General features: G+C 47.0%; 1 long non-coding RNA gene across 1 annotated transcript; it reads left to right on the top strand.

The window, feature by feature from the left end:
• The first annotated feature begins 498 nt into the window (after positions 1–498).
• On the top strand, positions 499–2573 carry LOC125533874. The gene is made up of 3 exons (XR_007294378.1): positions 499–885; positions 1154–1310; positions 2006–2573. It is a non-coding gene; the product is annotated as an uncharacterized LOC125533874 (long non-coding RNA).
• Positions 2574–26807: the final 24234 nt, after the last annotated feature.

Below are 26807 nucleotides of genomic sequence, written 5' to 3'. Positions count from 1 at the left end.
AATCAAAGCTTCTCTCAAAACATTGAAGGAGTTCAAGCAGTCACTCGTGTTTATCCTCTGGCTGGTACTACATGTGCACCTCATCGTGCCCTCACTGAAGCCACTGAAAGCACCATTGCCCAACGACCCAAGAAGCGATCTCGTGTTCTCAATGACCAAGAGCTTCTCACTACAACAAAACATGTCAGTAAGCACGCTTTTTCTAAGATGTTTTTATATTCGTCGCTATACTAGGAAACATATAGTGTGTAGACACGCTTCTTGAGACGAAAAATACAACGTTAGGAATCTTATTTTTGAGGTATATCCTATTTATTAGTTTTTACATGTGTAAATAGGCAGAGACGATATTTGAGACGTTTTATAGGATAAAAAAGGAGTTTAACAAATAAATTACTAAAACCATGTAAAGAATGTGTAGAAATTGGAAATTACCTGGCCCGTTTGTGCAGTAAAGGAGCCCACGAACCGAACTCCAGCTCCTTGACTCCTCCTTATCCGCCGCCACGTCCTGAGTTGCCCATCTATGGCGCGCCGGACTGGTTCCTCATCCAGCCCTGCGCCTCCTCATAGCCAATCTCCACCACCTCCAGCGACCAACTCCAGCTCGTGCCTCATACTATGGTCCTGCCAGTGCGCCGCCTCCCGCCACCGGTGAATGCCCTCCGCAAGAACTGCCACCGGCCCCTCTACTTCGGCGCTCCCCGGCCGCCCCTGGCCCTCTGCCTAGTCGCCAGGGACGTGGTGCTCCTCGCCTGCTCCAGCCAGTCCCCCGCGCCGGCTCTGGCGGTCTACTCCGACCTCTCCTGGTGGTGCTCGCCTGCTCGGCCGGACTCTGCCACCCAGGACTTCCCGTGAACAAATAGCAAGCTAGCTGGGACACAGGTAATTTCCTAAGAAAGCTCTGCCTGCCCCCTTTTGTTCTGCTGATCAGTGTATGATGAAAATTAAATTGAATTTGGACTGAAAAACTGTGTACTACTACCTCTGTCCCATAATGTAAGACGTTTTTGCAGTTTAATTTGAACTCCAAAAACGTCTTATATTATGGGACGGAGGGAGTAGCGTATATGCAAGGGACTGTGTATATGTATAATGTATTGTTGATTTGAAAGGGAGCACATTTTAATATCAATTTCATTTGATCTTGTAGAAATAGAAGGGGAAGATATATTTCATTGGTGCCCTCAACGGAAGTGTGTACACCCGGTGTTTCAGTTAGTCTGAATGAACTCCAGAAATTCGAACAACCATAGATTAGACCACCGCCTTTGATTTCAAACAACCCGCCTTCAATCTCAATCGAGAAAGTAACTCTGTTGTACCCCCATACTATTTTTTGAAGTTTTTGGCATCTTTTTATCAATTTTGTTGTATAATTAAGAATTTTGTGATCATTGGCCTTTTTTATCTTCTATTGTACCTTGATTTTTGTATATGGTGCTTATCTGAGATGCTCACAAGATCATAAATAACATGATGATATAAAGCAGTGAAGTTAACATAGTTGTTTATTAAAGCACCCTATAATATGGTTTTTATGCTCATTTTGGATACTTAGATAGTCCAACAATCTTAGTAGTTGCAGAAGGAAATAAGTCCCTACAACGATTAGAAAGAAAAAGTTTTTCTAGATAATTGAAGGACTTGCATAGATAATATCAATCATGTGTCCTGTTTTATATTTTTGTTTCTTCATGTGGTGTGTGTTTCCTTTCGATGTATCCAGAGTTGGGATTAGGGGGAGAAAGATGGCAGCATATGTGCAACTGTATTGAACTGAATGGCGCCTTTGCATACTAGTTAAACCTACCAATGCCACATTTATTTTGAAGTTTTTTAGTGCAAGGTTAATGAAATATATTTGGATCCAATCATTCAACTAAAATATCTATGTATTACATGCTTTTCTTACAAAGAGATTTAAATCATCTTTCATCTCTTAAATAATACATGTAAAATTATACACTGACATATTTTTTTTCATTACTTTGGCATATCAAAGGGCGATGGATCGAGGTTGGATGAGTCAACCAAGAGCTAGTGCTGCTTACAAAGATGGTGTCGAGCAATTTCTGTCTTTTGCATTCCGTGATGTTCCGGCTGGTGATAGAATTCTTTGTCCTTGTGTAAATTGCCGAAATAAAGCTATGCAGAGTTATGATGGAGTGAAGACTCACTGGAGATGTGATGGTATTCTTCAAGGTTACACTAAGTGGGTTTGCCATGGAGAGGATTACATTTGAACCATCATTTGCATTTGCTCATGTATCAGTGTCTTTTTTTCGTACTACTTCAGGGCACAACCCAAGTGTACTTGGGTTTTAATTGTGCAAGACACTAGACATGGATACATTATTTTTATGCTTTGCATGTGGTTTGTGAAGATGGTATGATAGCTGCATTTATGTCTCACTTCAAATCAGTCCGAGATGCTCGAGTCTGGAGGCATGATCATTTTTTATGTTGGTAGCTGAACTTATCTTGTATTCTTGAGTATGGTTCATGCTGCCATGGTCCTTGTCTTGCTGGTAAATATGGCTTAGTCCATGTATAGAATGCCTACAATGTCTTATGTGTTCAGCGTGAAGATTCCTTCTGTTCATTTTTGTGGTGTTTGCACCATTGTCCATATTGCTTCTCAGCTGTTATTCATAGCATTACGACTTAACGTATCGGCAAAAGGAAAATCAATGGTGATCGGCATGCACATAACCAAAGATATGTTCTTTGCTAATGATCCAGCTGCCAAAAAATGAACCAAAAAAAGTGTCCAGGATTTGATGAAATTTTGACACAAGGATAATCATATGATTACTAGTATTCTGTGAATTTTCATCAAATTTGGAGTCACCATTTGATAGATTCGGTCATTCTTCATTTTTAGCCAAAATTTGGCCTAGAATTTGAACCGAAATACAAGCGTCCAGAAAATTATGAAATTTTTACACAAGGACAACCATATGATGATCAGTACTCTGGGAAATTTTCAATCACTTGTGCCAAACCGATTGAAATTTAAATTGAAAAACCAAATCAGCCCCTATTTGGCCAAAAAATGAACCAAAACAGTGTATAGAAAATTATGAAATTTTGACACGACGACAACCACATGGTGAGTAGTATTCGGGGAAGTTTTTAATCATTTTTTCTAAACTGGTTAAAAATTTAAATTGAAAAACCCCGCTCTTTCCTGTCTAGCGGCTTGTTAGTGATAAGGGGAGTATGTACCCGCCCTTGTCATCCCGAGGTTGAGTATGTTCTCATTTCCCATAGTTTTATTGTTTTACATGTGGCATTGAATAAGGTCTATCCGACCTCTCCCTACCTTGGTGGCGTTTAATTTGTCACCGACGAGGGCATATGAGGGTAGGGTTTGTCAGAAATCCATCTGGAGCGGCCATCAATTGGTTTGGTGGCAGAATATCGGAGATTTAGCGAAAGGAGGGTGATTTGAAGGTCACGAATTTTAGGTATGGAAACATGTCTGTGTGTGCATTGAGGGCGATGAGGCGATCAAAGACACCTTCTTGGTTCCCATTTCAGCTAGCTCTACGTGTCGCCTTGCTCCACCTCCTTGGCAATATGGTCGAAACCCCCCTCCCATTACACACAACCTTCATGGCGGAACCCTAAATCGCCCACAACCTTCTGGAGCGAGCGATTTGGATGCAATTCGCCATCCAGCAAGGTACCCCATCGATCCGCAGACCGATTCAGTTATTCGTTTTCCCACAAAACTATCGCAAACCAGGTGGCGACCAAGAAGCCTACTCCAGCCGTTGTGCCGCATTGAAGCCGACTTCCCATGGATTCTCGTCCCTTCGCCTGGTCTAGCCGTGCCTATTTAAGTGCGGTTCAGCACCGTTCACACCGCACTACATCATAGATGCTGAGTACATCTGCCAGATGGAGCTCATGATGGAGCAGTCGCTCTGGGGTCATGATCCGACGTGGCATTTTCCACCACCAGCACACGTGAAGGAGGAGTCGCCCTCGCCACCACCGTGCCTGTCTGTCACGTGAAGGCGGAGCTGGAGTCCTGCAACCAACTACGGTGTCCAAATCGAATGCCGTGTGGAGGACGAGTTGTCGTCGCCCTTGTAAAATGCTACATTCGATCCACAAAGCCGCTACGAAATCATCGACCAGACCACATAGATCAAGTGATCACGGGCTCTTTTTCTGTTTGGTTGTGTATATAACATAAACAAATACGCCCTTTCCAAACTAAGTTTCCCGTATTTTATTGGGAGGTATAAGTTTCCTGTATTTTATTGGGAGGTAATTATTTTAGCATTTAGCGCTCACATTTCTCCGAAGGGACAGACATAGGAACGACGGGAATCACATGCCGGCCAGTCAAGTGTCCTGAGCAGTAGTGCTGGGCTAGCAGGACTCCGGTGAACCGGGCTGTAGCGGACTACTATGGCTCGAGGAACACTAGACTACATTTCCCCATAAGAAAGGCTGCCAAGGATAAACAACTAGGTTGTCGGATCCCGCTCATACCAAGCATTTCAATCATACACACAATATGCCCGATATGAGTACATACAACATGGCATCACAACAAAACTCTACAACTCAAGTACTTTATTTAAAGGCTCCAGAGAGCCATACATAACATGTTCATATAGATAGGGGTCACATGACCCGACACTCAAGTCATACAATCATACAAGCACAAGCGGAAGCAGCTAGTCTGAGTACAGACACTAGAAAGAAAGAAGGCTTCTCGAAGCATGTCTATCTACATAGGGCCCTCCATGGCCAGGATCACCACCTGGGTGGCTAGTCACTCGTCGACATCAAGGTCTACATAAAACCCATCGGAGGGGGCGGTGTTGTCGTCTGAAAACAATAAATAAGCAAACATGAGTACAAGGTACTCAGCAAGTCTTACATCAGAACCTAATATACATGCTCATTCTCAAGAAGGTGGTGGGGTTATTGCAGCAAGCCAGCTTTAACTCTTGGCTAAGCTATCCTACGGAACTCCACTAGTAAAATAGTTTTCGCACACGAGTCCACTACTCACCAACACAATACTCCACCGGGGATCCTCTCTCTTCAATCTACGAGAGGGCCTTCCTCGGTACTCACACTTATCTTGAGTCTTTTAGTAGTATCCATTAACTTGTCTATGAACGGTATAGGCAACCAAGTAGTCCTTTACCGCGGACGCGGCTATTCGAATAGTTTTATACCCTGCAGGGGTGTACTTCTTCATACACGCTTTCACCACTTACCGCCGTTTACACGACATGTACTCGGCAACCTTCAAGCGGAAGCCCAGCGAGGGTGTCGGCCACGGCCTACCTAAACACTTAAGTCTCTAGTCCAGGTTTATCGCCTATCCAGGTTCCATCCGCAGGGAGTCCGGCCGAGGTTTCCACTTACGGCCCCGAACGATGTGAACAGGGTTCCCGAGACACCAAACGGGTGACTCGGTACACCGTGCCATGGTGTATCTACCGCAACATAGCCCACCCCTAGGGTCAGCGCTACGCACGGCCGCCAACACATAACCTACAAACACCAGAAACTATTTGCAACTCCTGGACAGAGTACTAGGGTATTTAAGAAGCCGAGAGGGTCAATTAAGGATCCCAATGCATGGTAGTAGCTGAATCTTAAATCACACATACAGATCTCAGTTCTTAGGGACGGCCTCAATGAAACAACCCACCACGTACTCCTACATGGCCTCTCATCGATACCTTTACCAAAACATGTTCAACACATCCCTCATATTACCGACATAATCATATCACTCTAGCCCATCACCTAGATGAACCAGACCTAACACAACTCTAAGCATAGCAGGCGTAGCAAGGTAGGAATCACTTACATGGCTCAATCAACTCCTACACATGCTTGTGGGTTTCATCTAGTTACTGTGGCAATGACAGGTCATGCAGAGGATAAGGGTTCAACTACCGTGGCACACAGCAGTTTGAATCGCATTGTCTTAATGCAGTAAACAAGAGCAGAAGCGAGAACATGGGTTTGTATTGGAATGATCAATGGGTTGCTTGCCTGTTGTAGAGGTAGTAGGGTATTGCCCTTTAGACGGATACTCGGGGTTATCCTCGGAGGCAGAACCTACCACGAAAGTCACACCGAACATAATCAACACATGGCAATATGCAACAATATGATGCATGCTATGACATGGCAAGATGAAAGTGTCTTGGCCTAATGCAAGCTAAAACAGAAAGGGATGAACTCATTTGAATCAAAGATTCAAATATTAGCTCATTAAACATGGCCTTATTAGTGCATTACCTTATTCTGCTTAAACAGTAAGGTTAACTTGTTTTGTCATGCATGAAACCATTACAGATGGATAGATTGAATTTTTTTGATCATTTTTCATATATTAAACTTTGCATTTGGAGCTATGGTTGATTTTCTATGAATTTTAGAAGTTTTGACTATTTTCTGGAATTTCCTATTAAAGAATAAATCCAGTAATTGAATTAATGCGTCAGCATGACATAGATGTGATGTCAGCGGGTCAACTGGGTCGGCCAGGTCAAACCTGACTGGTGGGCCCTCTCTGTCAGTGTCACAACTAGTTAACAGAATTAGATTAACACTAATTAGCTGTCAGTGGGGCCTGGGCCCACATGTCAGTGACTGAACAAATTAAACTTAGTTAAAACTAATCCTAAACTAATTAGCAGACCGAACCCACCTGTCATAGACTCAGGGGGGTCTACCTGGGCCCACTCAGGGGTCAAACTGAGTCAAACTCGCCGGCGGCTTGACGCCGGCGACGTTAGACGCGGCGGAGGGGCTCGGGTTTGCATTTCCGGCGGCCAAAACGATGGCGGAGAGCAGCTACGTGATGCGGGGAGCGAGCCGCATCGTTTGGTGGAGGAAGTGGGGCTCGGGGAGGCCGGAAACGACGCCGGCGACGACCTTGGCGGTCGCCGAAGTTCGGGCATGGATGAACCCGGCGCTACGGGGCACGGCGAGGCGCGGGGAGTGGTGCGTTAGGCTCCTAGGAGCGCGTGGAAGATGAAGGCGTGCTCGGATTCGAGCTTACGTGCCTATGGCCACGGCGGCGACATGGCCGGCGGAGCCGAGCTCTCGGCCTCGATGGCAGAGGGGGTTGGAGGACGCGGACGAGTGCGGGGAGAGGGGCGGAGGAAAGATGGGCTCACAAGGAACTCGCGGAGCAGGCTAGTGAGCTCGGGGAGGACTTGAGGCCGGTGAACCGAACGACGGCATCCGGCGGCCGTAGATGGGGAAGAAGGTCACCATGTCGTCTTGGGGTCGTCCGAGCTTGCGTGGGTCGACGGAGAGGTCGAGGACGGCAGCGCAGAGCTAATGGGCTTGTCGGAGAGGCGAGGGGGTGGCTCTGGTGTCGACTACGGTGAACAGCGGCGACAATGGCTCTCGGTGTGTGCGAGAGGAGAGCCAGAGGAGGGAGAGGAGCACGGGGGGAGTGAGGGAGGGATAGAGGGGGACGTGGGGGTCGGCGTGGCTCCCCTAGACGCCTCCAGGGCGTCAGCAGAAGCAGGAGGTGGCCGGCGTGTGGCCGCGGGCGCCGGCCACGCGCTCCTCGTCCTCCTGGCGGGAGGAGGACGACGACTGGCAAGGCCAGTCGGCTGGGCCGAGCCAGGTGGGCTGGGCCAGCACAGGTGAGGCCCAGGTGGTTTTCCCTCTCTCTCTCTTTTTTCTTATTTGTTTTTGTTTTCTATTTTTTCTGCAACTGTTGGGCTTTATTAAAAAATACTAAAACGTTTCCAAAAATCCTGAAAATAATTGTGGGCTCTGTTTAGAATATTTCCAACAGCAAACATTTATTTCCAGAATTATTTGAGCATTTAAATTATTTTATAGCATTTAAATTCCCAAATTCAAATACTTATGATTTAATTCAATGACCTTCTGTTGACCTAGAAAATTGTGCACCAATTTTGCGAGAGGTTCCAACCCAAGACAAAGAGAGTGAACTTTTTAGAAGGGCATTTCAGGTTCATTGAAAATAATTTTAGTAAACCCTAGTTGTTTCCAGGGGGTGTTGGGGGTTCTGTCTTCCCCATTTCAAATTTAAGCGGAATTTAAACATGATGCACACTCTAATGCTTGAACTAACTAGGGTGTGACAACTCACCCCCACTCAAAAGAATCTCGTCCCGAGATTTAGGATCCTCCGGGAAGAAGGTGGGGTACTCGAGTCGAAGACGATCCTCCCTTTCCCAAGTGGCTTCTTTCTCGGAATGGTGTGACCACTGAACCTTGAGAAACTTGATGTTATGGCGTCGAGTGGTACGCTCGGCTTGATCAAGGATACGAACGGGATATTCCCGATATGAGAGGTTATCTTGTAGATCAAGCGTTTCGTGGTCCACTCCATGGATAGGATCCGCGAAGCAACGCCTGAGTTGAGAAACGTGGAAGACATCGTGAACTCTGGAAAGATGCGAAGGTAGTTCCAATTGGTAGGCAACTTCTCCCCGTTTGGCAAGAATGCGAAAGGGTCCAATGTAACGAGGAGCCAATTTGCCTTTGATACCGAAACGATGGGTTCCCTTTAACGGAGTAACCCGAAGGTAATCCTTCTCGCCGACTTCATAAGTCATAGGCTTATGTTTACGATCATATTGACTCTTTTGACGAGATTTGGCTGTTTTCAATTTCTCACGAATAACGCGAACCTGCTCTTCTGCTTCCTGAATCATATCCGGGCCAAAGAGTTGTCTTTCCCCGGTTTCTGACCAGTTAAGAGGCGTTCGACATTTTTGTCCATAGAGAACTTCGAAAGGAGCCTTGCCCAAGCTAGTTTGATAACTATTGTTATAAGCAAACTCCGCGAATGGAAGGCATTTCTCCCAACTCATTCCGAACGAGATGACAGAAGCTCGGAGCATATCTTCTAGAATTTGATTGACTCGCTCCACTTGACCACTTGATTGAGGATGGAAGGCGATACTAAAAGAGAGACGAGTTCCCATAGCATTTTGGAAACTTTCCAAAAATCGAGAGGTGAAGAGACTCCCACAGTCTGAGTTAATTTCCAATGGAACACCATGAAGAGACACTATTCGAGAGATGTATAAATCGGCTAGCTGGCTAGCGGTGATACTCTCATGAACAGGTAGAAAGTGGGCTACTTTGGAAAGTCGGTCGATCACGACGAAGATGGCATTATTCCCTCTCTTGGTCCTGGGAAACCCAGTGATGAAATCCATACTGATTTTATCCCATTTCCATTCAGGAATAGCCAAAGGTTGAAGGGTGCCAGCAGGCCGTTGATGCTCTGCTTTAACACGACGACAAACATCGCAATTAGCAATGTATTGAGCGATTTCTCTCTTCATCCTAGTCCACCAAAACCTCTGGCGTAGGTCTTGATACATTTTAGTACTACCAGGATGAATGGTGAGAGGGGATTCATGAGCTTCCTTAAGGATCAACTGGCGTAGATGTTGTTTCTTGGGAACCACCAAACGGTTCTCAAAGAATACAGCACCTCGCTCATCCATGGAGAAACATTTAGCAACTCCGCTAGCGATGTTTTCCTTTATCCGGGATATGCCCTTATCATACCGCTGGGCGGTTATGATTTGATCCATAAGGTTAGGTTTCGCCACCAGGGTGGATAGAAAACCTCAAGGAACAATGTGAAGATTAAGCTTACGAAATTCCTCATGGAGAAGTGGTTGACTTTGTTGTAACATCAGGTTGTTACAATAGGACTTACGACTTAGCACATCAGCCATGAAATTGGCTTTGCCCGGGGTGTAAGTTATTCCTAAGTCGTAATCTGAGATCAACTCGACCCAACGTCTTTGCCTGAGATTCAAATCTGGTTGGGTGAAGATATATTTCAAACTTTGGTGATCGGTGAAGATCTCGCAACGATTACCGAGAAGGTAATGTCACCAAGTTTTAAGTGCATGGACTACAGCTGCAAGCTCTAGATCATGTGTGGGATAATTTTCCTCATGTGGGTGTAATTGCCGTGAAGCATAGGCAATTACCTGACGATCCTGCATGAGTATGCAACCTAGTCCTTGTCACGAGGCGTCGCAATAGATAATAAAGTCCTTGGAGAAATCTGGTGGTACCAGTACGGGAGCAGATGTCAGGCGTCTTTTCAGTTCCTGAAAGCTGAACTCGCACTGTGGAGTCCACTCGAACTTTTTATCTTTCTTGAGGAGTTCAGTTAGAGGTTTAGCAACCTTGGAGAAATTCTCGACGAAGCTATGGCAATAGCTCGCTAAGCCAAGGAAGCTCCGAACTTGCTTGACCGTCTCAGGTGGAGTCCAATCAAGGACGGCTTGAACTCACTCGGGATTGACAGCGATACCCTTACCAGAGATTACATGGCCTAGATAGGTTACTTCTAGTAACCAAAATTCACACTTGGAGAATTTGGCATAAAGGCGATGCTCTCGAAGTTTCATCAATACCAGCTTTAGATGTTCGGCATGTTCCTCTTCATTCTTGGAGTAGATGAGTAAGTCATCGAGGTATACTACGACAAATTTATCCAAATACTCCATGAAGACCAAGTTCATTAACCGGGAGAAGGTAGCTGGGGCATTGGTTAAACCGAAGGACATAACGGTGTACTCGTATTGGCCATAACGAGTAACAAAGGCCGTTTTGGGAATGTCCCCATTTCTGATTTTGATTTGATGGTAGCCTAACCTCAAATCCATCTTGGAAAAGACTGAGGATCCAGCGAGCTGATCATACAGATCGTTGATCCTGGGAAGCGGATACTTGTTCTTGATGGTGACCAAGTTGACAGGTCGGTAATCTACAACCATTCGATCCGTTCCATCCTTCTTCTTGACGAAGAGGACGGGGCAAGCCCAAGGAGAGGAACTAGGACGGATGAAACCCTTTTTCAAGGACTCATCGAGTTGGTTCTTAAGCTCGGCTAGTTCTAAGGGTGCCATCTTGTAGGGTCTTCTAAAAATTGGAACGGTTCCTGGAACAAGGTCTATCACAAACTCAACATCCCTGTCAGGTGGAACACCTGGCAGTTCTTCTAGAAAGACATCCGGAAAGTCTTGGACTAACGGAACATCTTCAAGGTCTGGAAGGGGGTTGGCATTTAAGGAGTAAAGCTGGCGCTTGGCCACTCGAGTTAAGACATTGACTGTCTTGCCCGATGGGTGAGTAAGTTGAATGGTTCTAGTGGCACAATCAATCTTAGCATAATGAGCTGACATCCAGTCCATACTTAAAATGATGTTTATGTCCGAGGACTTGAGAGCTATTAAGGATGCAAGGAAGACAAGTCTATCGACAAGAATTTCGTTCCCATGGCTTACTCTAGAAGTTTGCCATTTGGAACCCGGAGTTTGAATTACCATAGAAGTGGGCATGTCACAGAATGTCGTGTTATGCAATCGAGCATAGTTCTCGGATATGAATGAATTAGATGCTCCAGTATCGAAAAGAACAGATGCCGGATGGCAGTTAACAAGGAGCGTACCAAGGACGACGTTAGGATCCTCATGAGCCTCCTCGGCTGAAACATAGTTGACATGGCCACGGGCAGTGGTGACCGGCTTGGCGTAGAATGTCTTTCCCGCGGGCTTACCACGGCCAACGGACTTTCCAGTCTGATTGGGGTTGTTGTTCTGGGAACACTCTCGGCTATAGTGACCCGGCTCTCCACACTTGAAACAAGTCACCACATTGGGACGTGGAGCAGCGTTAGCAGCGGGGCCACCATAGGGCTTGGGCGGTGCAAATTGCTGGTTGGGACGAGGCGCCTCGAAGGATGGCCTCGGGATGAACCTGGGTGGCAGTGCCGTGCTTGGGATCCACACCCGACGCTTCTGAGCTCCAGAGCCGGATGAAGAGCCAAAATCACGGGAGTGCTTGCATGAAGCGTCATAATTAGTCTGGCCTGTCTCAGCACTGATGGCTTTGTTGACCAACTTCTGAAAGGAGGTGCACTCGTGCAGACGAAGATCGCGGCGAAGCTCAGGGCTAAGTCCCTTGCGGAACCTTGCCTGCTTCTTAGCGTCAGTAGATACCTCTTCAGGGGCATAACGTGCCAGATTCCCAAATTCACGACTATATGCATCCACAGTCAGTCTTCCTTGGGTGAAATTGCAGAACTCCTCCCTCTTGCGATCCATGAGACCTTCCGGAATGTGATGCTCAGGCAAAGCCTCACTGAATTCAACCCAAGTAGTGATTTGGCCGACCGGGCGCATAGCTTCAAAATTTTCCCACCAGAGGCTAGCAGGGCCTTCAAGATGATAGGCAGCATAAGTAACCTTGTCGGCTTCGGCTACGTTGGCAGAACATAGCTTGTGGGTGATGCTACGAAGCCAGTCATCCGAGTCGAGGGGCTCGAAGGAATGGTTAAACTTTGGTGGGTACAGCTTGATAAAGTCATTGATTGACACCAAGTCATTTCGCGGATGGCGTGCAGTGTTCTGCTCAATCCGCTCCAGCAGGCGGTTAGTCTCGCGCTTGTTTCTTTCCGCCTCCAGCATCACTTCGGCCAGAGAAGGCGGGTGAGGCAGATTTTCACCCCTAGCTGCACTGGCTTCCCCCTGCTCCGGGGCAGCAGGGTTGCTGCGGGTGTTGACCATCCTAGGAGAAAACAAGACAACGGTTTAGATAAGGATGGCTCAACTTAGCAAGGAAGTGCAGAATGTAATGGATAACACGGAATGCAGAGATGGTCATCCGTATGTCATGGTAATATAAAACTGCCATATATATACCAACGGTCATACACATCATACATAGTTTAGTACAAGCCCAGGCTACAGTACAACTATGATGAAAGACGTTACATCTCATCGGAGGCATTCCAAGCTCCTATACATTATTTGTCTACACCTCCGGAATTGATTACACACCAAGTCATATTCCACAAGTCACGCAGGACAGTGGAGATACAACTATTACAATACTAGTGATACTACTACTAACTCAGACAGCTCTGTAGTAGTCCTCATAGAAGTCACCTCCATAGCCTGGAAGTTCAACGTGATCATCCGGGAACAGACGGTCCTGAAGAGCCTGTGGACCATAGGGGCTAGGATGAGGTCTTGGACCAACAAACGGTGGCCTGCGGGCACCACGGGGTGGGGTGATGCCTCCCACATCACGCCAATCCACCATGTCTGGCAGAGCAGATCTCATAGGATACAGATCCCTTGTATCCATACATCCAGCTTGCACCGCAGGTGCAAACCGAGTCAATGTGGCCCAATGATCAGCACGGGTATTGAAAAGCTCCAGCCTCAAGGCCCGATTCTCTCGGTCCTTATCTTCGAGCATCTCGACAGTGGTACGAGTTAATGAGTCCTCCTGAGTGGAGTCAGCATAGATAGCCTGAAGATACCCTTGCGCTCCCGGAAGTGAAGCTGGCATGTAACGGAAGTCGGTGTTCCGAAGCAGGCCAGTCCGGACTCGCATGATGGTCATCATGGAATAGGCAGCATCCTGCACAGCCATCTCAACAGTAACCCCGAGTCCATAGGAACAGTGAAGGGGCCCGGTAGATCCAAGATAAGAAGGAAATATCCTGACAGTGCAGAAATATTAGCTTTGATTAAAATCTCGGAACTGCTCTTCGACAGTGTATTCGGGATACCAACGGTAACTCGTCTCGATCATTACCCGGACTAACATAGCAGTATGACCGGGCACGTCGAGGCATCGGGTCAGGCGAACCACTTGGTTTTGAGCACAGTTGGCCATCTGAAAGCACAACCACAATGCAAAGACATTAGGATTTCTAGGGAAAATTGGAGAGCATAACAGCTGTAAATGCTTAGAAAAAGATTTGAGACATCCACAACAGTCTGCAATACCACCCAACAACATCATATCAAGGTTCTGATTCAATTAGCAACATACTAAAAGTAGTAGAAACTGTACTGAGTCTTATAACAACAATCCTATAAGCTACTACGGATTAGTAACACGTGAACCTGATAGAAGAAGAGAGCCTAGTCCTTAACCCACGTTGAATGAGAAGAGAATGACTCAGATCAGAGGGCATAGGGTAAAGGTGTAAAAGAGCCTTACGTTCCCTCCCACAATCAATTCCCCTACATATAACTAAAGCATATCTAGACTCGACATCGACCAGTTTGGCTCAACGAACCTACAGGTAGTCCGGCTCTGATACCAACGCTGTCAGGACCCCGATTCCAAGTCACATCGATCTAGCCGGTAACACCTCATATCACTTTGCGGCCTCACGTACGGTATCCCGCGGGTGTCGCCTTACCATGGCCCGGGACCGTTTGCGCCTTTTGGCTCACGTATATGATAGTGTCGCTAGCATCCATATGACAGAGAACCCGGGCCGACATGGCTAGTCATGAACCCAAAGCGGCACAGACCTATGGAGACAGGCATACATGAATCACATCGAGCATGTCGGTCATCAGCGAGTGATTCTGGGCTGTAGCACTGGGCTAACAGGACTCCAGGGAAACCCGGGCTGTAGCAGGCTAGGCAGGACTCTGGATGTCACCACGTGACATTTCCTCGAAGGGACAGACATAGGAACGACGTGAATCACATGCCGGCCAGTCAAGTGTCCTGAGTAGTAGTGCTGGGCTAGCAGTACTCCGGTGAACCGGGCTGTAGCGGACTACTATGGCTAGAGGAACACTAGACTACATTTCCCCATAAGAAAGGCTGCCAAGGATAAACAACTAGGTTGTCGGATCCCGCTCATACCAAGCATTTCAATCATACACACAATATGCCCGATATGAGTACATACAACATGGCATCACAACAAAACTCTACAACTCAAGTACTTTATTTAAAGGCTCCAGAGAGCCATACATAACATGTTCATACAGATAGGGGTCACATGACCCGACACTCAAGTCATACAATCATACAAGCACAAGCGGAAGCAGCTAGTCTGAGTACAGACACTAGAAAGAAAGAAGGCTTCTCGAAGCATGTCTATCTACATAGGGCCCTCCATGGCCAGGATCACCACCTGGGTGGCTAGTCACTCGTCGACATCAAGGTCTACATAAAACCCATCGGAGGGGGCGGTGTTGTCGTCTGAAAACAATAAATAAGCAAACATGAGTACAAGGTACTCAGCAAGTCTTACATTAGAACCTAATATACATGCTCATTCTCAAGAAGGTGGTGGGGTTATTGCAGCAAGCCAGCTTTAACTCTTGGCTAAGCTATCCTACGGAACTCCACTAATAAAATAGTTTTCGCACACGAGTCCACTACTCACCAACACAATACTCCACCGGGGATCCTCTCTCGTCATCCTACGAGAGGGCCTTCCTCGGTACTCACACTTATCTTGAGTCTTTTAGTAGTATCCATTAACTTGTCTATGAACTGTATAGGCAACCAAGTAGTCCTTTACCGCGGACGCGGCTATTCGAATAGTTTTATACCCTGCAGGGGTGTACTTCTTCAGACACGCTTTCACCACTTACCGCCGTTTACACGACATGTACTCGGCAACCTTCAAGTAGAAGCCCAGCGAGGGTGTCGGCCATGGCCTACCTAAACACTTAAGTCTCTAGTCCAGGTTTATCGCCTATCCAGGTTCCATCCGCAGGGAGTCCGGCCGAGGTTTCCACTTACGGCCCCGAACGATGTGAACAGGGTTCCCGAGACACCAAACGGGTGACTCGGTACACCATGCCACGGTGTATCTACCGCAACATAGCCCACCCCTAGGGTCAGCGCTACGCATGGCCGCCAACAGATAACCTACAAACACCAGAAACTATTTGCAACTCCTGTACAGAGTACTAGGGTATTTAAGAAGCCAAGAGGGTCAATTAAGGATCCCAATGCATGGTAGTAGCTGAATCTTAAATCACACATACTGATCTCAGTTCTTAGGGACGGCCTCAATGAAACAACCCACCACATACTCCTACATGGCCTCTCATCGATACCTTTACCAAAACATGTTCAACACATCCCTCATATTACCGACATAATCATATCACTCTAGCCCATCACCTAGATGAACCAGACCTAACACAACTCTAAGCATAGCAGGCGTAGCAAGGTAGGAATCACTTAAATGGCTCAATCAACTCCTACACATGCTTGTGGGTTTCATCTAGTTACTGTGGCAATGACAGGTCATGCAGAGGATAAGGGTTCAACTACCGTGGCACACAGCAGTTTGAATCGCATTGTCTTAATGCAGTAAACAAGAGCAGAAGCGAGAACATGGGTTTGTATCGGAATGATCAATGGGTTGCTTGCCTGTTGTAGAGGTAGTAGGGTACTGCCCTTCAGACGGATACTCGGGGTTATCCTCGGAGGCAGAACCTACCACGAAAGTCACACCGAACATAATTAACACATGGCAATATGAAACAATATGATGCATGCTATGACATGGCAAGATGAAAGTGTCTTGGCCTAATGCAAGCTAAAACAGAAAGGGATGAACTCATTTGAATCAAAGATTCAAATATTAGCTCATTAAACATGGCCTTATTAGTGCATTACCTTATTCTGCTTAAACAGTAAGGTTAACTTGTTTTTTCATGCATGAAACCATTACAGATGGATAGATTGAATTTTTCTGATCATTTTTCATATATAAAACTTTGCATTTGGAGCTATGGTTGATTTTCTATGATTTTTAGAAGTTTTGACTATTTTCTGGAATTTCCTATTAAAGAATAAATCTACTAATTGAATTAATGCGTCAGCATGACATAGATGTGACGTCAGCGGGTCAACTGGGTCGGCCAGGTCAAACCTGACTGGTGGGCCCTCTCTGTCAGTGTCACAACTAGTTAACAGAATTAGATTAACACTAATTAGCTGTCAGTGGGGCCTGGGCCCACATGTCAGTGACTGAACAAATTAAACTTAGTTAAAACTAATCCTAAACTAATTAGCGGACCGAACCCACCTGTCATAGACTCAGGGGGGTCTACCTGGGCCCACTCAGGGGTCAAACTGAGTCAAACTCGCCGGCGGCTTGACGCCGGCGATGTAAGATGCGGCGGAGGGGCTCAGGTTTGCATTTCCGGCAACCAAAACGACGGCGGAGAGCAGGTACGTGACGCGGGGAGCGAGCCGCATCGTTTGGTGGAGGAAGTGGGGCTCGGGGAGGCCGGAAACGACGCCGGCGACGACCTTGGCGGTCGCCGGATTTCGGGCGTGGATGAACCCGGCGCTACGGGCACGGCGAGGCGCGGGGAGTGGTGCGTTAGGCTCGTGGGAGCGCGTGGAAGATGAAGGCGTGCTCGGATTCGAGCTTATGCGCCTGTGGCCACGGCGGCGACATGGCCGGCGGAGCCGAGCTCTCGGCATCGATGGCAGAGGGGGTTGGAGGACGCGGACGAGCGCGGGGAGAGGGGCGGAGGAAAGATGGGCTCACAGGGAACTCGCGGAGCAAGCTAGTGAGCTCGGGGAGGACTTGAGGCCGGCGAATCGAACGACGGCATCCGGCGACCGTAGACGGGGAAGAAGGTCACCACGTCGTCTTGGGGTCGTTCGAGCTTGCGTGGGTCGACGGAGAGGTCGAGGACGGCAGCGCAGAGCTAATGGGCTTGTCGGAGAGGCGAGGGGGTGGCTCTGGTGTCGACTACGGCGAACGGCAGCGACAATGGCTCTCGGTGCATGCGAGAGGAGAGCCAGAGGAGGGAGAGGAGCACGGGGAGAGTGAGGGAGGGACAGAGGGGGGTGTGGGGTCGGCGTTGCACCCCTAGACGCCTCCAGGGCGTCGGCAGAAGCAGGAGGTGGCCGGCGTGTGGTCGCGGGCGCCGGCCACGCGCTCCTCGTCCTCCTGGCGGGCGGAGGACGACGACTGGCAAGGCCAGTCGGCTGGGCCGAGCCAGGTGGGCTTGGCCAGCACATGTGAGGCCCAGGTGGTTTTCCCTCTCTCTCTCTTTTTTCTTATTTGTTTCTGTTTTCTATTTTTTTCTGCAACTGTTGGGCTTTATTAAAAAAATACTAAAACTGAAAGTGCGTTATATCGACTAGAGGGGGGTGAATAGGCGATTTTTATGAAAGTCTTCAAAACGTGGGAGTTATGAAGACAAACGATAGAAATAAACCTAATACCCTGCAGCGGAAGGTAGACTACACTAGGCAAGCCATAGTCAAGTATTCAATAGAGTGAAAGCACAATGACTAATAGCAGCAATGCAGTAAGGATCAGGTAGGAAGATATTGTGAAGCCAGACAGAACACGCAGTCACTCAATGAAGACAAAAGATAGTGCAAACATACAATGACTTCACAAGGAGTAACAGTAAGTAAAGGGAAGGGAAGATGAAACCAGTGACTCATTGAAGACAATGATTTGTTGGACCAGTTCCAGTTGCTGTGACAACAGTACGTCTGGTTGGGGCGGCTAGGTATTTAAACCTTAGGACACACACTCCCGGACACCCAGTCCTGAACACGCAGCTCAGGACACCCAGTCCTCACCGTATTCCCCTTGAGCTAAGGTCACACAGACCTCGCCCAATCACTTTGGTAAGTCTTCAAGGTAGACTCCCAAACCTTCACAGACTTCGTTCACCGGCAATCCACAATGTCTCTTGGATGCTCAGAACGCGACGCCTAACCGGCTGGAGGATGCACAGTCCTCAAGTGTAATAAGTCTTCAGATCACACAGACAAGAAGACTTAAGTGATGCCCAATTCTCTTTGGCTCTGGGTGGTTAGGGCTTTATCCTCGCAAGGAATTCTCTCTCAAAGGCTTCGATGTGGGTTGCTCTCAAACAACAAAAGCCGTACTCTCAATCTGAGCAGCCACCCGTTTATGGTTGTAGGGGGTGGGCTATTTATAGCCACTTGGCAACACGACCTGATTTGTCCGAAATGACCCTGGGTCACTAAGGAACTAACACGTGTTCCAACGGTCAGATTTCAAACTCACACGGCAACTTTACTTGCGCTGCAAGCAAAGCTGACTTGTCCGACTCTGGACGAGATTCGCTCTCATAGTCTTCACTCGAAGACATAGGTTTTGGTTAGGCATCACTTCAGTCATTCTGACTGGTTCTCTTGGACCCCACTTAACAGTATGGTGGTTCCTATGACTCAACACAAATGAAAAAGAACTACGAAAGATCTAAGTCTTCGAGCTCCATAGGCTTCATGTGGTGTCTTCTCTTGTCATAGTCTTTAATGTGAATATCTTCATATACCACCTTTGACTTCAATGTCTTCATACATTTTTAGGGGTCATCTCTGGTAGGAAAACCGAATCAATGAGGGACTTCTACCTGTGTTATCCTGCAATTCTCATAAACACATTAGTCCCTCAACTAGGTTTGTCGTCAATACTCCAAAACCAACTAGGGGTGGCACTAGATGCACTTACAATCTCCCCCTTTTTGGTGATTGATGACAAACTAGTTGAAGTTTTCAACGGGGAATATAATCTGTGAAATTGTAAAGGATAAGTAATTGTCTTCATAAGTTGCAAGGGCTCCCCCTGAAGATGTGCATATAAGTAATTTGCTTTTGGAATGCAAATGCACATGGCAGGTTGTACTTGTGGAGATCCATTTCAACTTATGATGACAATCCACTATGCATGTGACAGTATATGAAGATAATGACAATGCATAATGGAAAATGGACGTCTGTAGAATGATCTAAGTGCGGAATTTATCGTCGCACATGCGGAACTTATCATCGCAAAACAAAGTGGCAGATAAGTAGCAGACGACCATCGAGTTTAAGTGTTACAACTCAAAGAACCAAATGTAGCAAAACGAGAGCTGTAAGCACGAAGCAAAATATAAAGCACCCGCCCATATGGACCCGCTTGAAGACTATCAACCTCATATGCTTCTCCCCCTTTTGTCAGTAAGGACCAAAAAGGTTTGAACACATAGAGCATCTACTCGTTCCCATACGGAGTAGGTGAAGTAGCAGGGTCGTTGGTGGTGTTTGGCGGTCCAGAAGAGCTTGGAGCAGAGTTGACGCGTGCTGAAGGAGGTGGTGGTGAAGTAGCATCATCTTCATCCTCGATAACTCTGGCAGTCACTGTTGCAGCAGATGAAGAGAACTCAGAGTCTTCAAGGGATGGAGTTCCTAGCAGCACAGCTCTTCGAGGAGGTGTGGAGTCAAACTTGAATCGCTCAGTGAAGCCATCCTCTTGGAGATCATCTTCAGAACACATCATCGTTAGCCCTTTCCATGTGCGGCGACAGGTTTCATGGGCAACGAAAGCATTCTTGGTGGCAAGATTGCGAATGCGATTAACATCCACCAAGAGGCTTTTCATCTGACGCTTCAGCCAGTCATGATGCCTATCCTGTTTCTGATGAAGAGCCACAAGAAGCTCTCGGTCGTTGAGAACACGAGTGTGCTTCTTGGGTCTTGGAGCAGTTGTACTATCAATGGCTTCAGTAAACGCAGGGTGTGGTGCACGTGTAGTGCCAGCCAAAGGATACACCCGAGTGACTACTTCAACTCCTTCAATGTTCTGTGAGAAACTCTGATGCTCTGCATTCTGAAGACTTAGAGGTTCCTTTGCAGGCTCAGTAGAGATATCCACATCAGGCAGAAAAATCCTATGATTGCAAGCAGATGGCTGATATGAGATATCGGAGTGAAGTTTAATTAGCCGCATTACCCATGGGGCGTAGAATTTCAAGCCAAACAAATCAGAGCCTGATGCAGCAAGTTGGCGGATGAATAAGTCCTGTGCATTGAAGCATTTTCCATGAAGAATATAGAAGACCAAAGTCTTCATTGCACCCTCAAGCTTGGCATTTGGAGAGTGCCCTTTGATGGGCCAGAGAGTTCGCCTGATGATGTGATAGATGGTTCTTGGCAGATACTCAAGGTCTTCAACGAAGAACTCTGTTGGACAAGCAACATCTTGGGGCAATGGCTTCATCATGCTGAGCATCTGACTCATATCAGGTTCCGGCCTCTTAAAGATGCTCTCAATAGCTTCACTATGCAGCTGACAGCCATGCTCGTAGAGATCGCCAGGAGTGGGCAAACCAGTGAGCTCAATGATGTCAAATGCATTGGCTTCGTGATGAACGTTTCCGGTCATCCACTCCAGGACCCAAGTCTTTGGATCTCTGCTGTACCCGCGGATGTGAAGTGTGGCATAGAATTGGAGCAGCAGCTCTTCATTCCAATGCTCTTGGTCAGTAACGAACGGCAGCAGTCCAACTTCCTTGAAGCAATCCAAAGCTTCTTCCAGATAGGGCAGACCAGCTATGGCTTCAATGTCAAGGCGCTTGTGTGGGAATATGCGACCTTGGTTGTAAAGAATGCATGAGTAATAGCTTCGCTGAGGATAGCTCCAGAACCGATCAGATGATATCCTTTCCCTTGAGTAGGGGTTCCTGGAGCTATCGAAGAATGTGTTGTCTGCCCTGAAGCCATTGATATTGAAGGAGTCAGGTGCTGATGCAGGACCTGGGAACCTTGGCAATCTTGGGATTGGCTTCTGTACCTGAGGCCTGTGCTCAACATGATAGTCGAACTGGGGACTGGCAGCAGACTCAGGAACAGAAGTGACGGGATCAGTGGCTTCGCTGTCTTCTTCTTCCGTTGGGGAGGGCTCCACATTAGCTTCATTGGTGGTTGTGGCAGCCGCAAGATTTTCAAGCACGTTCTCCTTGAGAACTGCTTCTTGGTGGGACAGTGGAGTGGCAACTTATGGGACTTCATCTTCCGCGGCTGATGCAGCCGGATTGTCTTCAGCAGAGACTTGAGGCCTTGGACCTTTGCGAAGTCTGCGCAACGCAGGCGACGCCTGTGGAGTTGGAGTTAGCTGGGCCTCAAAGTCTTCTTCCTCTTGTGGGCGATCCACCCATGAAGCATCCTGTGCAATTGGCGTCAGTGGACGACCAATGTTGATGAGTTCGTTGTTCTGAGGAAGGACTGCACCATCTTCTACATGGTCATGTTGACCAATGTCTTCAGCAGTGATGGGATCAGCTGCTAGAAAGTCTTCAGCTTCATGAGCCTTTGTGGAAGCAGGCTCATGGATAGTCAGTTGGCGTTCAGCTTCAGGATAGACCATAGAAATGGGTTCAACTATCAAGGGCTCTATGGGAGCAGCCTGATATTTTTTGGTCTTCTTCTTCTTCTTGGAGGGGGCAGTTGGAGAGGCTTCAGAATGTTTCCTCTTCCTGACTTCAGCCTCAACAGTCCTTGTCTTCTTGAGCTCTGAAGCGGTTGACCGGCTTTTTGGCTTCGAGCCAGTCGGTCTAGTTGGGAAGACAATCGGAACTGCTTCCTGCCTTGGTGTGTCAGGTTCAGCCGTAGCAGGCTTCTTCTTCTTCTTTGCGGCCATCCTGGGGTCGATGCCAGGACACCCAAGGGCCTTGCGCTTCTCAGCCTCATTGTAGGCTTGCACACATCTGTCAGCCAGAGTCTTCATGCGCTCACGCGAACCCTGAGCTTCTGCACGTTTCTTTACAAAGGCTTCCTTGAGCTCGTGCATCATACTCTTGAAGTTCTTCACTTCCTGCACGCTGAGCTTGGCCATATGCTTCTTGAACTGAGCCTTTTCATAGTCAATATTTTGCTCCAGTTCAACAATGCGCTGGGCAATAGCAAGTTCTGAAGCAATGGCGCCTTGGAAGGCGACACTGAGGCCAATTGGTAGCTGCAGATCTTCAAAGCTGATGTTTGGCGTGTCAAACCACTCGTCAATGAAGTTGTGGATGATGGTCACATCAAAGAGAGGCGGATCATTGAAGATTTCTGCTTCTTCTTTGCTCTTGATGAGTTGCTCAAGAGCATCATCTGCTAGATCTTCATCACTTGACAGATCAATGTCGTCATTGCGTAGAATGGCAGCAGCAGTTAGCTCTTGTCCGGTGTGAGGCAGAGGCATATTGACCTTCTGGGGCTTGGAGATGCGAGATAAGTCTTCGGACTGCACACTGTCTTCAGGAGGTGCAGTTGCCAGTGGCTTCGCCCGTGAGATTTTTTGGTGAAGGGGCAGGCTTTGAAGCTTTAGGCTTCTTCAGCTTCTTTGTCTTTGGTGCTGCAGGCGCTTCATCTGACTCAGCGTCAGCTGCAGGCTCATTCACTGCAGTCCCTTGAACTAAGATGCGGGTGATGAGGCCTTCAAGGTTGTAGAAAGGACCAATGACATTGGGTTCTGCATCTCGTGTGCCATCTGCCCTTGGTGCTGAGGGACCAGGGTTGAAGTCTAACCCCAAAGTCTTCTTGTTCTGCTTCGCTGAGTTCTGGGCAAACTGGAAGTTGCGCTTGAACAGATTGTCGTCACGACACCATAGTAATGACGATGGGTGTGCATCAGCAGGATGTGGCCCACGGACCATGCAGGGATAGAAGCCTTGTTCAATGGCTTCATCTCTGGACCTGGGCAGAAGATTCTTGTATAGGATGTCTCCCCACGATCTCTTGATGGCGTTTTTCTCAGCATATTCCTGGGTTACAAATCAGTATTTGAACCATTGTTCTGCCCAATATCTTTGAATCCATTGGATTCGGGTCTTGCGTTGATTGTAATCCTCTTCAGGATCTGTCTTGTACAGTTCTGAGAGTTCATCTGGCAGATCTCTGGATGTTTCTCCACGACGCTTTCTGCCACCCTTCCTTGCTGCTTTCTCTGAAGCCATAAAATTTAACTTGAAAGGCTTCAACACGTTCAAAGGCTTCAAAGGTTTTCGCTTGCTGGACCAACAGGAACTAGCTTCGGGAGAATTAATGTGATGCTGTAAGAATTTTGCAAATGAATGCAGACTATGAGAACCAAAGGATTCTCCCACGGACATGTACCTGTGACAGCATTAAGGTGCGAGGGAAGGGGAAGAGGTCATTGCATTCTCAGAAGATTTTGAAGATAAATCAGTTTAGAAGACATTGACCTCATCGTGCGAAGACATTCACTCATAGATAAGGAGTTGGTTCCAGATTTGTACGAATCCACAGATCAGTACAAGTGAGAAATCTAACTACTTTGTGAAGCATAAGTGAATATACTAGGCATGTTATGAGATGCAGTATGAGAGAGATCTAACTTGTGTGGATAGAAACTGCTTGTGGTAGAAAGTGACAAATCCATAGGATCAACGGTGCTGTAAAAAGGAAGTTTTATTTACCATACTAAGAACTGCTAGACGAAGTGGAAGATGAGGCCGAGCAGTTCGATCTTCCGTGCCCTAACTTGGCGACGGAGGACACCTACGGCGACGGCGGAGAGGACGATGTCCACGGTTGGCGTGAAGACGGCGTCGGAGAGGTTGCGGCAGCGAAGCGCTTCGTCGCCGGCGTCGTCGAGGGCTAGCGGTGGCGCTAGGGTTCGTGCGAGAGTGGAAGAAGAGATAATGACCGCTGTGAAGTGTGTATTTATAGGTACATCGGTGGCACTGCGCTATTACATGGGAGCCCCTGGCGATTCGCATCTGAGGAACACGTGGCCATTATGCGGAATTTTGGGGTTTGTTCCACGTCCCACGCACGCCTTGATTGTCGGGTGGTCATTCCTACTTTTCCGGGTTTCATGTGGAGGAATGAGCATTGAAAACGGACTTAATGGTTGTCTCTGTATCTTCTGCTGACAAGGATGCAGAGAAGACATTCGACAGTTTCAATAGAATGCATATGATTTGGAGAGATAGAATTTGAGATAGAAAGCATAGAGAGGTTAGGGTCCGATCACATTCACTTAGTTCAAAAGATTCAACAATGAAGACATAGCTATAAGTGAATGTTGTAGAGGACAGAACACTAATATATATATATATATATAATCAACATAGTGAAGATAATCATGAAGATATGTTGAGATCGAAGCCAAACCAAATGTGAAGACATTGCAAGGTAACGCCATGAGTGAAACACTTCAAAATAGAACATTTGGTGGTGGCGTTACCCATCGTATAGGAAGTATTAGACCCAGACACGGCGCACAATTATCGTGGCGCTCCGAAGTCAAATTCCACATTAATGTATTCACACTTAGAATGTATGTCTTCATTGATTGAAGATATACTTTACTTCGTGTGTTGCACATCTAAGTCATCAATATGCATTAGGGTTAGGATGTGTGCCTGATCACAGGACATTTGAGGATTCCAGGATATTTAGCTCACACCGTAACTTGCAAAATCTCTTCTCATCCAAGGGCTTGGTGAAGATATCTGCCAATTGCTCTTCAGTGTTGACGTGTATGATATCAATATCTTCCTTCACAACATGATCTCTGAGAAAGTGATGACGAATTTCAATGTGATTTGTCTTCGAGTGCTGAACTGGGTTGTTGGCAATCTTGATGGCGCTTTCGTTGTCACAGTAAAGTGGCACTTGCTTCAGATGAATGCCATAGTCCTTAAGTGTTTGTTTCATCCACAGAAGCTGAGCACAGCAAGATCCAGCAGCAATGTATTCAGATTCAGTAGTGGAGAGAGATACACAGTTCTGCTTCTTTGAAGACCAACGTACAAGTGATTGTCCCAGAAAGTGACATGCGCCTGATGTAGACTTGCGATCAACTTTGTCACCAGCATAATCAGCATCTGAGAATCCAACCAGATCAAACTCTGAGCCCTTTGGATACCATAATCCTAGAGTTGGGGTGTGGGCCAAATATCGAAGAATTCGCTTCACAACTAAGTGATGCGACTCCTTTGGTGCCGCTTGAAATCGAGCACACATGCAAACACTAAGCATAATATCTGGCCTAGATGCACATAGATAAAGTAAAGAACCAATCAGGGAGCGGTATACCTTTTGATCGAACTCTTTACCATTGTCGTCGGGACCCAGATGATATTTGGCTGGCATTGGTGTTATGAAGCCTTTGCAGTCTTGCATACCAAACTTCTTCAGGCAATCTTTGAGATACTTCTCTTGAGATATGAAGATGTCGTTGCGTTGTTGTCGTATTTGAAGACCGAGGAAGAACTTCAGCTCCCCCATCATGGACATCTGATATTGCTCTTGCATCATATATCTAAACTCTTCACTGTACTTCTGATTGGTGCAGCCGAAGATAATGTCATCCACATATATTTGGCACACAAACAGTTCACCATCATATGTCTTCGTGAAAAGAGTGGGGTCTAGAGAACCAGGTATGAAGCCTTTGCTCTCCAGGAAGTATTTGAGTGTGTCATACCAGGCCCGAGGGGCTTGTTTGAGGCCATACAGTGCCTTGTTGAGCTTGTATACCATGTCAGGATGTTTTGGATCTTCAAAGCCAGGCGGTTGTGCAACATACACTTCTTCTTCAATCTTGCCATTGAGAAAAGCACTCTTCACATCCATTTGATATAGAAGTATGTTATGATGATTTGCATAGGCCAGCAGTATGCGTATGGCTTCAAGTCTAGCCACAGGAGCAAATGTTTCATCGAAGTCAATGCCTTCCACTTGAGTATAACCTTGAGCAACGATACGAGCTTTGTTTTTGACAACTTGACCATGCTCATCTTGCTTGTTGCGGTATATCCATTTGGTGCCTATTATATTGTGCTTCCGTGGATCAGGATGCTTAACTAGTTCCCATACATTATTCAGCTCAAATTGTTGAAGCTCTTCTTGCATAGCTTGAATCCATTCAGGTTCCATGAAGGCTTCTTCAACTTTCTTGGGTTCTATTATTGAGACGAATGCGAAGTGCCCACAGAAATTTGCTAGCTGAGTTGCCCTTGAACGAGTGAGTGGACCGGGTGCATTGATGTTATCAATTATTCTTTCAATCTGCACTTCATTGGCAACGCGAGGATGTACAGGGCGAAGATTTTGCTCTTGCTGATCATTGTCATTGTTAGAAGGAATGTCTTCAGGCTGAGCATTGTCTTCATGTTGATCAGGTGCTGAGATGATAAGTTCTTCTTCAGGATGAGCTTCAGAAG

Source organism: Triticum urartu, chromosome 2, assembly GCF_003073215.2.
Source record: "Triticum urartu cultivar G1812 chromosome 2, Tu2.1, whole genome shotgun sequence".
In the NCBI taxonomy this organism is placed as follows: domain Eukaryota; kingdom Viridiplantae; phylum Streptophyta; class Magnoliopsida; order Poales; family Poaceae; genus Triticum; species Triticum urartu.
The sequence above is the reverse complement of the archived record's forward strand: the minus strand, read 5'-3'. Positions and strand labels throughout refer to the sequence as shown.